The sequence below is a fragment of the Rissa tridactyla genome, chromosome Z (assembly GCF_028500815.1).
Source record: "Rissa tridactyla isolate bRisTri1 chromosome Z, bRisTri1.patW.cur.20221130, whole genome shotgun sequence".
In the NCBI taxonomy this organism is placed as follows: domain Eukaryota; kingdom Metazoa; phylum Chordata; class Aves; order Charadriiformes; family Laridae; genus Rissa; species Rissa tridactyla.
In genome coordinates, this window is record NC_071497.1 from 31,864,063 (window position 1) to 31,877,177 (window position 13,115).

Sequence of the window (13,115 nt, forward strand, 5' to 3'; positions counted from 1 at the left end):
TTTGACGGTTGCCAACGTGTGTCTCTGAGGACAGTTGTCTGATGGCTGGGTCTGTTAGCAGGGAAGGCTGTTGTTGCTGTAGGGGGATTTTACAGTGTTTCAGAGTGCAGATTCTTTGCCAACTATTTTAATATTTAGGCTCTGTTTGAGCTTCTGTCCTGTCTTTGTCTCCGTGCCTGTGCTGTAATAACAAGCACAAATGGAAGCTGGAAGCTGCATGTTGGCCTTCTGTAGTTCTGCAGAGCTGCTATGGAAAGGCCAGACATCTGAACACTTCCAAAGCAAGGCCAATTATTGCATGAGATGTTAGAATGGCAAATAATATGGTCAGCCAGGGAAGCCCATTGCTATTTCTGCGATTTGACAGTGTCACAGTGAGGGTCTTCACTTCAGAGCTGGATTGAACAGTTGCAGAATGGATTGCTGAGTGCACTATGAAAAGCTCCTAGGGAAATGACATCAGCAATTGGCAGGAATTAATCCAGAACATTGATTCCAAGAATAATATTTATCTGAAAAATAATGAATCAAATCCTACAGGTCTAACTGGGCCTACTATGAATAAATTAGATGAGTTTATTTTTGTATGAGTCATTAATCATATTACAGTCATCACAGTGGTTATCTGAAAGTATTTTAATTTAATCAAAATGTAGTTAAAACTCATTTAAACAAATTTGGCCTCAATTGTACTGCCCCACACACAGACTAATCTTTTCCAGCATGGTGTGAGGAATTAGACACCAAAATAGATCTTTCTATAGAGACCTGACCATGGATTTCTGCATTACTTGATTTTGAGCATGCACTTTCCAACACTTTGCTTTTTATCCTGACTGCCAGATAAAAGAGAACAATATGCTATGCTCTGAGGCTTTTGTCACAATGCTCATAGCTTGTACAGGCCATCTGCTGTGGAGTAAAGTAGCTGCTGCAGTACATTGCTTTCCTAGTATATGCGTAACCTGACAGCTGGAGAGTGTGAGCCCTCTGGATTCATCAGGAATTCACTTGTATGTGTAACTACTCTGTCCATGTAAAGCAGTATGTAAAACAATACTAACTCCTAGGTCACAGAGACCACAGAATCATTGTACTTTGCAGGGACATGGGCAGCTTCTAGTCCAAAATTCCACTTAGAGTGGGGTCAAGAATTAATACAGACCCTGGTGCACAGAGCTTTGTCCAGCCAGAATTTGAAAACCTCCAAGGACAGAGATCCCACAGCCTCTCTGGCATCTGCTACAGTGCTTAATTATTCTCATTTTTTTCCCTCTCTAACCATGCTGAACCTCTCTAGTTTCAGTTGATGTCACTGTCTCTCGCCCTCCTGCCACACACCACCAGGAAAACCTGTCCCCATGCCCTTGATCCTACCCCAATAGGCACAGGGGTGTGCTGTGAGGTGCCCCAAACCCTTCCCTGCTCCATGCTGAACCAGCCCCAGCCTCACAGTTCCTCCTCCCAGAGGGAGTACTTCAGTCTCACAGTCCCAGTGTCCTCCCCTGAGCCCCTCTGGTTTGTCGATGTATCCTGTCCGGGACCCCAAACAGGACATAGTGCCCAGATGAGGCCTGATGGGTGCTAGGCAGAGAGGATCACCCCTGCCTGCCTCCCCCCAACCTGGATAGGAGAAAAATAAGAAAAAATCCTTGAGATTGAGCCAAGTGCTGCCTGTGCCCCGCCATGGGAGGAATCAGGGCATCCCAGAGGACTGGCCAGCAGGGCTGGGGTGTGGGGGGAGCTTGTGGGACTTTGTCCTGCAGCCTCCCAGGGAGGCATGAGGTGGTGTTGAGTGAACTCTCTTTCTGCATGTGCCTGGAGATGTCTGCCACGGCCAGAGTGATCTGATGTGGCAGGTCCACCTACTTCCAGCTAGGGCTGGGAATGCTTCCCTGGGGGGCCATGGCAAACCCAAAGAGGAGATCCAGCAGCCCCAAGGCCTCTTCTCCGGCCAAGAAGGGGCCACCCCACCAGCAGCACCAGGAGAATGCCCCAGGCACTGGGGAAACGAGGGCTGGGCCAGCAGCTGGGACACGCATCAGCCCCAAGAGAACCAGGAGACAGTTATTATTAGTCTAGCTCTAATGATCAAATAATACAATAAATGTATGAAAACTATGAAATAGTCTTGGTATTTCTAACAATGTAGTTGGCATTGCTATCCTCACTTGTGTTAGTTTCTCATGTGTCCAGAAGGCTACCAAGAGGACTCAAGCCATACTTTCCTCAGGTGCAGAAGCAAGGTTTTCCTGATTGCATCTCTGCACACCTCAGCAGTGTTTCTGTATCCTCTTTCATAACCTGCCCTAACTCCCATCACCCATATCCATCATTTTTTGCATTGCTCTGACATGAATTCCTAGTTCAGCCATGCCAGCCTCCTGATACATCTGTCATGTTTTTTTCTTGAGCATCAGCATGGACTTTTCTTGTGTTTTGGTAAGATTGTCTTTGAAGGCCTGATAGTCCTTTTGAGATCCTTTGCCCTTCAGAGTCGGGACCCACAAAATCTGCCTCGCACCTACCTCTTCCCTGAATAAACCACAGCTTTCTCTCTTGATGTCCAGGGCTACTCACCTTCCTAACCATAACCAGGATCTTGAACCCCTCTGTATCAGGATCATTACAGTCATGGCTCCTCTTCACTATCACAGCCCTGACAAGTTCTTCCTTGTTCTTAAGTAGTGTATCCAGGACAACATCACCCCAGGTTAGTCCATGAAGCATCTGTGTTATAGAATCATAGCATTGTTTAGGTTGGGAAAGACCTTTAACATCATTGAGTCCAACTTTTAACCTAGGACAGCCGAGTCCACCACTAAACCATATCCCCAAGTGCCACAAGTACCTCCAGAGATGGTGGTTCAACCACTTCCCTGAGCAGCCTGTTCCAATGCTTGACAACCCTTTCAGGGAAGAAATTTTTCCTAATATCCAATCTAAATGTCCCCTGGTGCAACTTGAGGCCATTTCCTCTCATCCTGGCACTTGTTATTTGGGAGAAGAGACTGACCCCTACCTCACTACAAACTCATTTCAGGTAGTTGTAGAGAGCGATAAAGTCTAAACAATCACAGCTCCATCAGCTGCTCCTCATAAGACTTGTACTCTAGAGCCTTCACATGCTTCATTGATCTTCTTTGGACATGCTCCGGCACCTCAAAGTCTTTCTTGTAGTGAGGTGCCCAAAATTGAACACAGTATTTGAGGTGTGGCCTCACCAGTGCTGTGCACAGAGGAACAGTCACTTAGCTAGTCCTGCTGGCCACACTATTTCTATTTTAAGTCAGAATGCTATTCGCCTTCTTAGCCACCTGGGTGTCCCTGACACCCTCCAGAAATCTCCCTGATGGCATTTCCCTTGCAGCAGGAGCCAGAGATGTTGAAGTTCCTGAGGATAACCAGTGCCAGTGACCAGAAACTCAGCAGTGCCAGGAATACTGTCTGCACGCACACGTGGTGCTCTAGGTCAAACACAGAAAGTAGGAATATGAGCCATGGCCAGCAGATCAAACATGGCTCCTTATTTCCTAGAAACATCTTAAAACAAATGAAGGTTGTGCTTTTGTTGGTCATGGTTGGTTCAGGGGTTTTTTTATGACACACATCCCTGCTCTGTACTTCTACCTTCCCTTGTACCTTGTCATTGTCATTTTTTAGCAAAGCATTCACAGATACTCACATGCGAACTACTACAGCAAGTGTTTGAATGCTAATGGGGCAGCAGACTCACTGGGAACGTGCCTTGCTTCATTAGGTGACAGAGAAGCGTGCTGGGTGCTATCTTTTACAAGAGATCTGTACAGATTCTTAGCTGGCTGTAGTACGCATTCCAGTTGAGCACTACTTACCAGCCAAATTTCAAGGTTCAGCAAGCAATTCAACTAGGGCAGAAGGAATAATTACAGAGTTGTGAAAGACTGAAATGCAAAACAGATGAACAGATTGTTCCCTCCACTTGCCAACCTTCAGGAGAAAAAAATACAGCTTTTAGATAACAGCAAACTCTCTTAGCTCGAGGGGACCTTCCTTCTCTCCCAAAGCCATGAGTGACAGTCCACTGTAAGAGATTGCATTGTCAAATGCAATCAATGTCAAATCAGTGTCAAATCTCCCATTAGCATGTTGTGTATTTCTGATATCCAGCTTGTCACCAGCATTCCTGTGCTCAAGGTAGCTGGTGCAAATACCAAGTGCCTGCAAAATGCCATGTCTGAGGGTGCTGTCACCAAACCGAGCTCTGCAGTGTCCATCAGGTCCATCGGTGGACTTGCCTGTTCAACTGGCTATCTCACATTTAGGGTTGGATCACTACTGAACTCCTCAGATAAAGTGAAATGAAATATGGGTTAAACAGAGGGCTGGTTTTCTTGGCATTAAATAGCATGCTTTTCCTTCTTTACTCCAAACCAATTGTTTTTTCTTCTACCACTGTGTTCCTAGGCTTCCAACTGCAAGTTTAAGAGGTAGTTCAGAGCAGTGGGTAGAGCACCTGACTGGGAGTAAAGAGGCCTCTCTACTAATCCTGCCCAAATTAACTGATCAGCTAATGATTTTGATGTTAGCTGTATGCGGTTCTGTCGTCTCTGTAGGGAGGACTCAATATATCTGAAAAGTACAATGACTTAAAAATTAGCTTCATAATATTTTTTTTAATTAAAACGAAGAAGCAAATTAAATTACCACCAGTGAGAACAAGAAATAACAGTCATCCACTAATTGTTTGTCGGAAGATAGGTTCAGTGAAGGGGAAAATCAAATTAGATAGGTATTGCTGGGTTTGTCTTTATTCTTTCTTGGCTAAATGGTGTTTTCTGAGATCAAGGAGAGGACTTGATCTCAAACCCTCTGAGATCAAGTTCAGAGGATTGAACAAGCAGCAATTCCATTTCAGGGTTTAAGCAGTGTTCACTTGTATGTCTGGTTACAAATATTGATGGTTACAGTACCACTTACTTAATGCTAGAATTGTCACATACAAATAAGATTATTAGGAGTGCAAAAGACCTGAAAGGGATAATTTGTTTGAAGTGAGAAGGACTTTAAAACTGCAAAGCTGAGCATAAACTCATTCAAGTTGAGCATAAAGGACAAACATCAAATCAGGCAAAGAAAGCAGACTTTAACCAAGCTTCAGTGAGATGCAATGGAGATGTCGCATTGTCCAAGTTAATCTGCACTAAGGAAATAAATTGAAGGAGTTAGCAGGAATTAGGAACCATTCTTTCTCCTGCTCACTATTGTTGCATGGCTGCTGTAAGAGGAGAGACTGAAATGATTCTGCTTCCATAGATGTCCTCCTTAAAAAAAGGAGCACTGGAGAGGTGATAGGGGTAAACGGAGTGAAGCTGATAGTGAGGCAATACTAGTACATGATCAATAGCACTTTACATTGAGAGGTGGAAGAGTAAAACTGGCCATAATACTCAGCAGTGTCCTGCTTCTTATAAGAGACCGGGCTTTCATGTTTCCAGCTGAGGCACCAGAGACAGACAGTTCATGTGAATCACTTGCTTTTGCGTGTATACGTGCTGGCAAATGCACTCAAGATGCAGCAAATCACTTACACCTGTTGAGAAGATAAGACAGAGTATGTGCCCTGTGCATGGAAGCCCAACAGTTTTCGGCCACAACTATTCAGCACAGCAGCTACACACAATAGCTCCAGCTCATTGCCATGGCTCAAGCAATGCTGTGTTCTCATCAGAGATTTCCAGCAGTGCAGAATACACTTAATTTCCAGCTGGCGAAAAAGGAGAGAGCAGAGGACCATCCAAAAGAGCCAGAAATCTCCACAACCAGGACTGCAATGGAGATTAATTGGCTTATCTAAAAGATTTGTATCTGTGTTACCCACAGAAAACAATGATAGAAGTCAATGTTGGTCACCCCTACAGTAAAAATGTAATTTTAATATGATAAATGATGATTTTTTTATCTTCATATGCAAATAATTACTGTATTGGTTTTGGAAAAATAGTTGGGTTGTGCCTCAACATACATTCCTGAAGTATCCGATTGCTGCTTCACAGAGAATATTCCCAAATCTTATTGCTCACTTATTACACTGTCTCATTTTTCTCTCCAAAGTGGCATTGCCATTTGCTCTCTGAAGTGGGAGTATCCCAGAAGTCTTACTATTTTGCATATGTTACAGTATTTAAAGCTTGTCAGTGTGAAAGCCCAAACTTGCAGAGCAGAAATCTGGAGTCCAGTTAAACAGACTAAAATCTCACTCTTGTGGGTCTTCAAAGGACATAAAGTCTTTCAGGAATCCTTTATCCCTGGAGTCTGATATGTCAGTTTTCTGTGGTTTACAACTTAAACCATCTCAAACCATCTGTCCTCGTAGTTTTGTTATAGTTTCTTCTTATGTCTCTCATCTTTGAAAAGTAAATTCTTTTGCATAAAGCTAGACTTAAGTTTTAAGTTTAGGGTCCAAACTGAGAGGTTACTGTCTTGAAAGGAGTCTTGCTGGAGAAACTTTTTCAAAAGATGTGAAGTTGGTGTCCGCTTTCCTCTTTCCTGAAATGGTTATTTCCTCTTTGAACAGAATCAAGATGTCAGTTTACTGCTTTACGTCTTCTTTTATTCACCTTTCTTCCATTCCCTGGAGAGCTGGCCAGTCCCAAGAAGGATTTGTTTCCTAATTCTGAAGTTACCTTGTTAGGTGCCAGCAGTTCTGAGGAGAGCCCATCCTCAGATTTCCGTGTGGCAAACGTACCACTTAGATAGGTGAGGCTCATTGCATTCTTTTTACCCATCCAGCAGATGGCATCGAAGCTCTAGAAAAGTTGATCCTTCCTCATACTGTCGGTTCCTGCAGAGATTCTTCATTTTTTCTTTGACATTTTCAGTTGAAAAGATAATGATGCCAACAGGATTATTTTAGGAGACTTCGGTTTAGTTTGCTATTAGCTTAGAAATCTTATGATGGTAGTATATGTATATATTTTTGAAAGTTGGTGATCTTTTCCTGAAGCCTAACAGACTGGAAATGTTAATTTTCTTCTTCAGTGTACTTACAGTAAATTTAAGAAGAATTTATCTTATACTGCTTTCAAGTGAGGTTAAGTTTTATTTCTGAGTTTTAGTCTGATTTCTCAAGTTCATTATTAACCTAATGTCTGTGCTCCAAATACGTGCAGTATTATAGCTATTGTGAATACTGACATAGGTAACATAGCAAAGGTTAATCAAATGTGTTGAAGTAATATTACTTCTAAATCATATTGCTTCCTGATGTTCGATTTCCCAATGGTGGCCCAGTTTATGTATAGCATTCAATAACTTATGAATACTCATTTCAAAACTACTACTTATATGCATTACTAAAAAAGCTAACACAAAACCCAATTATTACTATATAAGGTCTAATAAATTCAGTTGCACAGTCATACATTTATTTAGTTGACTCCAATTTCTATATTTTGTTAGGAGAAAAGGAATTTGTGATTATCATTTCAGTTCTTACAAGAAGTAAGATATAATCCATTTGCTCTTTCATTTCCAGGATGGCAAAAGACAGCTGACTATCTTTGTCTAATCCCACATACACTAATCTTCATAGAAAGTCTCTTGTGCCAGTTTCTTTCCTAGCAAACACCCCTGATGGGTGCCAAGACATCAAGTAAGAGTACTAATTATTTTTTTTCCTGTTGTTCTTTTTAACAAAGTCATTTTAACCGGGGGTCAAAATAATTCCTTCAGTTCAATTGAAGTCGTGTTTGGTAGAAGATTTTTTTCTGAACCCCAGAATATGCATTGAGGTATTTGTCCTTGTGTACAAATGAAATCATTGATAGGCAATTATATGTCATCCCTCTATTTCAAATCTAACGACTCAAAGGTGAAATATCTTCGATTGGAGTCTGCCTTAACATTGAATCATCCATGCTATTTGAACAAGTCAGTCTGTGGTATTAAAATATCTTGTTGTGAGGTCCTGATGGTAACAATGGACAATTAAGTAGATAACAGAAGTTTAACAAGTGAAGTCCATTTTCCCCATAAATAGGATAACAAGCTGCCTTTTCTGGCAACAGGATTTTACCTGACTTTCTTAATCATAGGTTGTTCAAGCTGTACCTAGACACTGTGTAAGTCATTATTGGCTTTTCTATGTTTATTCATTATAAATTCATTTACTGATACTGATAAAACATCAACATCTGGATCAAGAACTTTTTATATCCCCAATTGTCATGCATTTTGATCAATGCATCTCATTAAAGATTTCTTGAAATATTGCTTAGGTCTTGGGCAGAGGTTATATAGCACATTCTTCAATTTGAGTGTCTTCTCTGTGATTGATTGTCACATTGCTAAGAATTACACCTAATATTAATTTTAATTCTACTTATTCATAACTCTACTCTTTATACGTATTTTAATTCTCTATGCTTACTTCTGTTTCACTGAGATTATCCATGCTGGTTAACAATAGGTTTTTTTCAGATACATAGCATGACAGAATTAATCACATTCTTAGTAAACAAATAATATGTCAGGTCTTAATAATATTCCTTTAATGTATATCTACATGATTGCATACTTGCCTAACTTTCCCATGAAGAAAAGTAGTACTCATTCTTAAAAGATGCTTCTAAAAGATTTTAGAATTTTTAATTACTCATTTAACAGATGGCTTCATTTCATTGATACTCCACCATTGAGCTAAATAAAACTACCAACTGTAGAAAACACAATGTGAAATGCTACTTGTTTAATAAGTATTGAAAATTACCAGTTTAAGTGATAGTGTGACTAACACGGTGATTTGCTCTTGGAAGCCAAAGTTTATTCTCGGAACAACATGCAATTCTGAAAAAGAAGGAACGACAGGTGGGGGACATTCATGAGAATCAGGTTCTGGTTCAGGCTGCTGGACAAGGTGTCACTGCTTGCATTTACTGTGAGTGGCCCAGACCAGGGCCAATGGTCTGTCTGAAACCTTCTCAGAGCCCCTGTGGCAGAGTGGCTTCTCCCCAACACCACTCCCACAGTCTGCCTGTTGGTTTGGGTGGTGGGCTCTGTGTGGCATGGATTTTAACCATCTGAGAATGGGCAGAGAGCTCCATCTGAGCCCTTAGTTGCTGCCACAAGACAAATAACAATGGGCTTTCTATTGTTCCAGCAGAATTCCCGCTGAGATGAATCTCCTAAAGGTCACATTTTTACAGAATGGAGGGTGGTAATACCCAGAATTCCAGTTCTGCTTCAGGAGAACAAGCTGAGTTTGCGAGCACATTTTAGCTGTGTTGTCTTTCATTGCCATCATCAAAGTCAGTGAAATGGTAGGGAGGGTGAAACAGAGGTAAGGCTTGCTTGCAGCCAAATTGTACTGATGTCCCCAGGTTCTTTCTTTGTCATGGAGGCAGTGCAGCCTGGCTATGACTAAGCTGAGAAGGCAAGGTTCAGTCAGCTTTCATTGCCTCTTTCAATGTCAGCTGTACAAAGTAAATGACAATTAAAAGGCATTGTCTGTTCCTTCAGCTGGTAGCTTTAGTTTGGAGTCCTCCCATTCCTACCCTAATTGTCAGCGAAAAGGATCTTTTTCTCCTGTGTGTTCTGAAGCCTCAGGTGTTCACCTGCAGCCATAAATTGGTATTAGGTCTATCTTATGCATGAATGATCAGCTGTCAAAGGCACCTGACTAATTTTTTGTCTCTCTACCTCTACTAGAGAAATAGCATACAGACTCACAGCAAATCCTGTACAGACATCCAGGACAGGCTCCGGTCCTATGACTTTTGCAAGAAAACCATCCCTTTGTTGGAAAAGGCTTCATCTGATTATCAACTGCTCACTCACATGGCACATGCATGCAGCCATCCATCCTTCAGCTACCCTGATATTTGCCAGGAAAGGAACTCGGTGGTGCACAATCAATCTACATTTCTGTGCTGAGGACGTAGTGTGTCCTAAGGCAATTGCTGCATACACTGACTAGGAGTAGCACTCTTCTGGACCTACGTTTTACCAATAATGAAGACTTTTTGGCAGCTTTGCCTACAGTGACTGTAAGATTGAGAAGTGTAAGGTCCTAAGGAGCTTGAGAAAGATAAGTAGCAGAATAAAGACCCTTAACCTGAGAAAGGCAAATGTTAGCTTCCTCATGGAATTGTTAGGAGAGATCCCACAGGATATTGCCTTGGACAGCAAAGTTGCTCAGGAGTGCTAGGAGATTTTTAGAGACAGCCTTCTCAAAGTATCAGAGCAGTCTATATCCTTCATCAGAAAAAGCAACAATCATAACAAGAAAACAGCCTGGTTAAAAAGTGAGTTACTGAGGGAGCTCAAATGCAGAAGAGAAATATGAGATGGAAAAGGTGAGACTCCCACAAAGAAATAAAGAAATATTTGTCCCGCCTGCAGAAATGTAGTTAGGAAAGCAAAAACTCAGCCAGAGCTCAAACTAGCAGAAGATGTCAAACATACCAAAAAAAGGCTGTTATTGGTATGTGACCAAGTGGAAGTACAAGGAAGCTGTAGGTGTGCTGCTGAATGGCGTTGGAAGGTCAATTAAAAATGGCCACAGAAAAGACAAAAGTACTCAGTTCCTTCTTCACCTCAGTCATCACAGGTGACATCAGCCTCCAAGTCTCTACACTGAGAAACAATGACAAACAAATGTTCAAATACCAATAATGGAGGAAAGTTGAATTAGGGACCACCTCCACAAATTAGACACCTATAGACACCTTCCCCAATTTCAGGTGAAATTCTGTCTGGATATAGGAAAAAAAAAAATCACCATGAGAACAGTTAGACATGGGAGCCCAGAAAAGTGGTGGACTTTCCCTTAATGAAAGTATTCAAGACTGTTTGACAGAGCCTCGATAACCTAACCTAAGGCACTGCTTTCCACAGAAGGTTGGAGTTCCCTTCCAACCTGGACCTTTCTGTCATTTTTATGATCCTCTCAGGTTTCTGGAGCCAGATTACAATGAATGAGAAACAAGTGATCTGATTACAAAACAGTCCTCCACCTCTAGAGACCACTTTAATAAACACACATACATAAATCATCCCTTCGGCTTACACTTTATTTCACTTTTTCTTGCATCCCGCCCAGTCCTGCACCCCTCCACTAAAGGTCACAGTACCTAAGTAGAGAGGTTTTGTTGCCCAAAACACTGCAATTTTTATTCTGAGTGATTTGCTTGCAGTGTTCAACGTTTGGCTTCTGGCAACGGCTATTGCCTTCTCTTTCAGGGTCAGTGATAAAACATTGAATGATAAAATTTTGATGTAATTTCTGATATTTGCAGCTACTCACCAGGTTATGCCTTATAGAACATGGTGTGATAACTTCTTCATAGCTCCCACTTGAATCATTTCTACTTTATCGCTCTGTTGTTTCGGTACATCCACCTCTGCATTTTGGAAAACTTTTGTGCTACCACATGGAAAGAGCGAGGCAAGCGTTTGTAGCTCTGTTCCAGGAAATTCTGTCCTCAAAACTCTCCCTCAAACATTTTGGCATGTCTCCTGACTTCTGAGGTCTTAGTGAGGAACATCTGAATTTCCAGCCTGAACCAGAGCAATATTCAACTAACCTCTCTTTTTCCAGTAGTGAATAACATTTTGCTTCTCTGAGGCATACTGGAGCCAATTAGGGTCTGACCTGACAGCACTAGTGTGCTTGCCTTCCATATAGGAAAAGGCTGTGCTGTCCCTAACCCACAGATACTCACCCAACCACTATGTTTTGAGTCCCAACGAGCTAAGTCAATATTGGTGCAATTCCAGGCTTTGCCTCTGTCTCTGGGACATGCCACAGCCTTTGTACAAGAGTTTCACAGGCCAACCTCCAGGGCCAGTGCTGATATCCAGTGTGCTCCAGCTAATTCCTTCCTGCAGCTCCAAGCCCAGGAGCTCTGAGCTTACCACGCGGTTCGCCCAGGACACACATGAGTTCCAGCAAGCCTAATTACTTTTTCGTTGATGCAAGAAATGCAGAGGGTTTTTTTTCCCCTCTGCACCAACAAAAAAAGCACAGACTGTACACATTGTCTTGCCTCTGTGCCCTTGTTGCAAAGCAAGCTTAAGGTTTAGCTTAAAGCCTTTTAAAGAGTCCACAATTCCTCCTCTCCCCTTTTCCTCCTGAAAGTGCTCTTTTCCTTTCCTTTCAGCAGCTGTTTTTCTGCCCCTGGTCTTTTCTCCTTTTTTGACATGAGTGAAGAGGCAACCCTTCCTGGATTGTCACTAGTCTCCTTGTCAGGAGCCTCCCAGATCAGACCTGTCAGATGTTCGAAATCCATCACCACCTCATCCGCAGCTCACTTGTCACCCTGCCGAGTTTTAGATTGGAACAATGAGTTTGCCTTGAGCTGTTGCCAATTATTTTGCTGCTGTATGATTAAATGGACTGTAATTGAATAGTTGATGACCAGAATTTAATGACCCTCCACTGTTAAATCCAGCCAAGTTAAAGATTTTGTTCTTTCTGTCACCTCCCAGGGGACTTCATCTGAATCTGGAGGCGAAAGGTCACAGAGGAGACAAGCGTACACAACAATGAGAACAGAATTTGCAATGTGATATAGAATAGGATAGAGAGTCCTTACTATCAAACAGTTTCTAAGCAGAGTTGTTAACAGGCTGTTTTGCCCACACACACAAATAAGAAAAGTGCAAAACAGACTTGTTTGTAAGCATGTCTTCTTTCCTAAGAAAACCCTCTTATTTAGTATACAATCCAGATGGATTGAAGCATACTTTTAACTATAAAGTTGTATGCTCAGGAAAATTGATTCTTCATCTATGTCTAAGATTCTTATACTAATGAGAAATAAGTGTCTGTTTCCCCAAATCCATCTCCCAGAACTTAGACATTTGTGGCCTTTTTATAAGTTATCACCCAAAAAAGCCTCACTAAAAAAGGCATAGTCTGTTTTTAACGTGTGTGTACCAGGTTTCATTTAATACGTAACTCAGCTGTTGAAAATGTTGTAAAATTAAAGATTTTTTTTTTAAGTCTTGGGCTGAAACATTGTGGGCAATTAATCTATAGTGTGGACGAGCACATTTGAGCACGTCAGGAAAAGGATGTTGATGGTTCAGTGTCTTGTTTAGAAAAGAAATCACAATGTCCCTATAGTACAGCA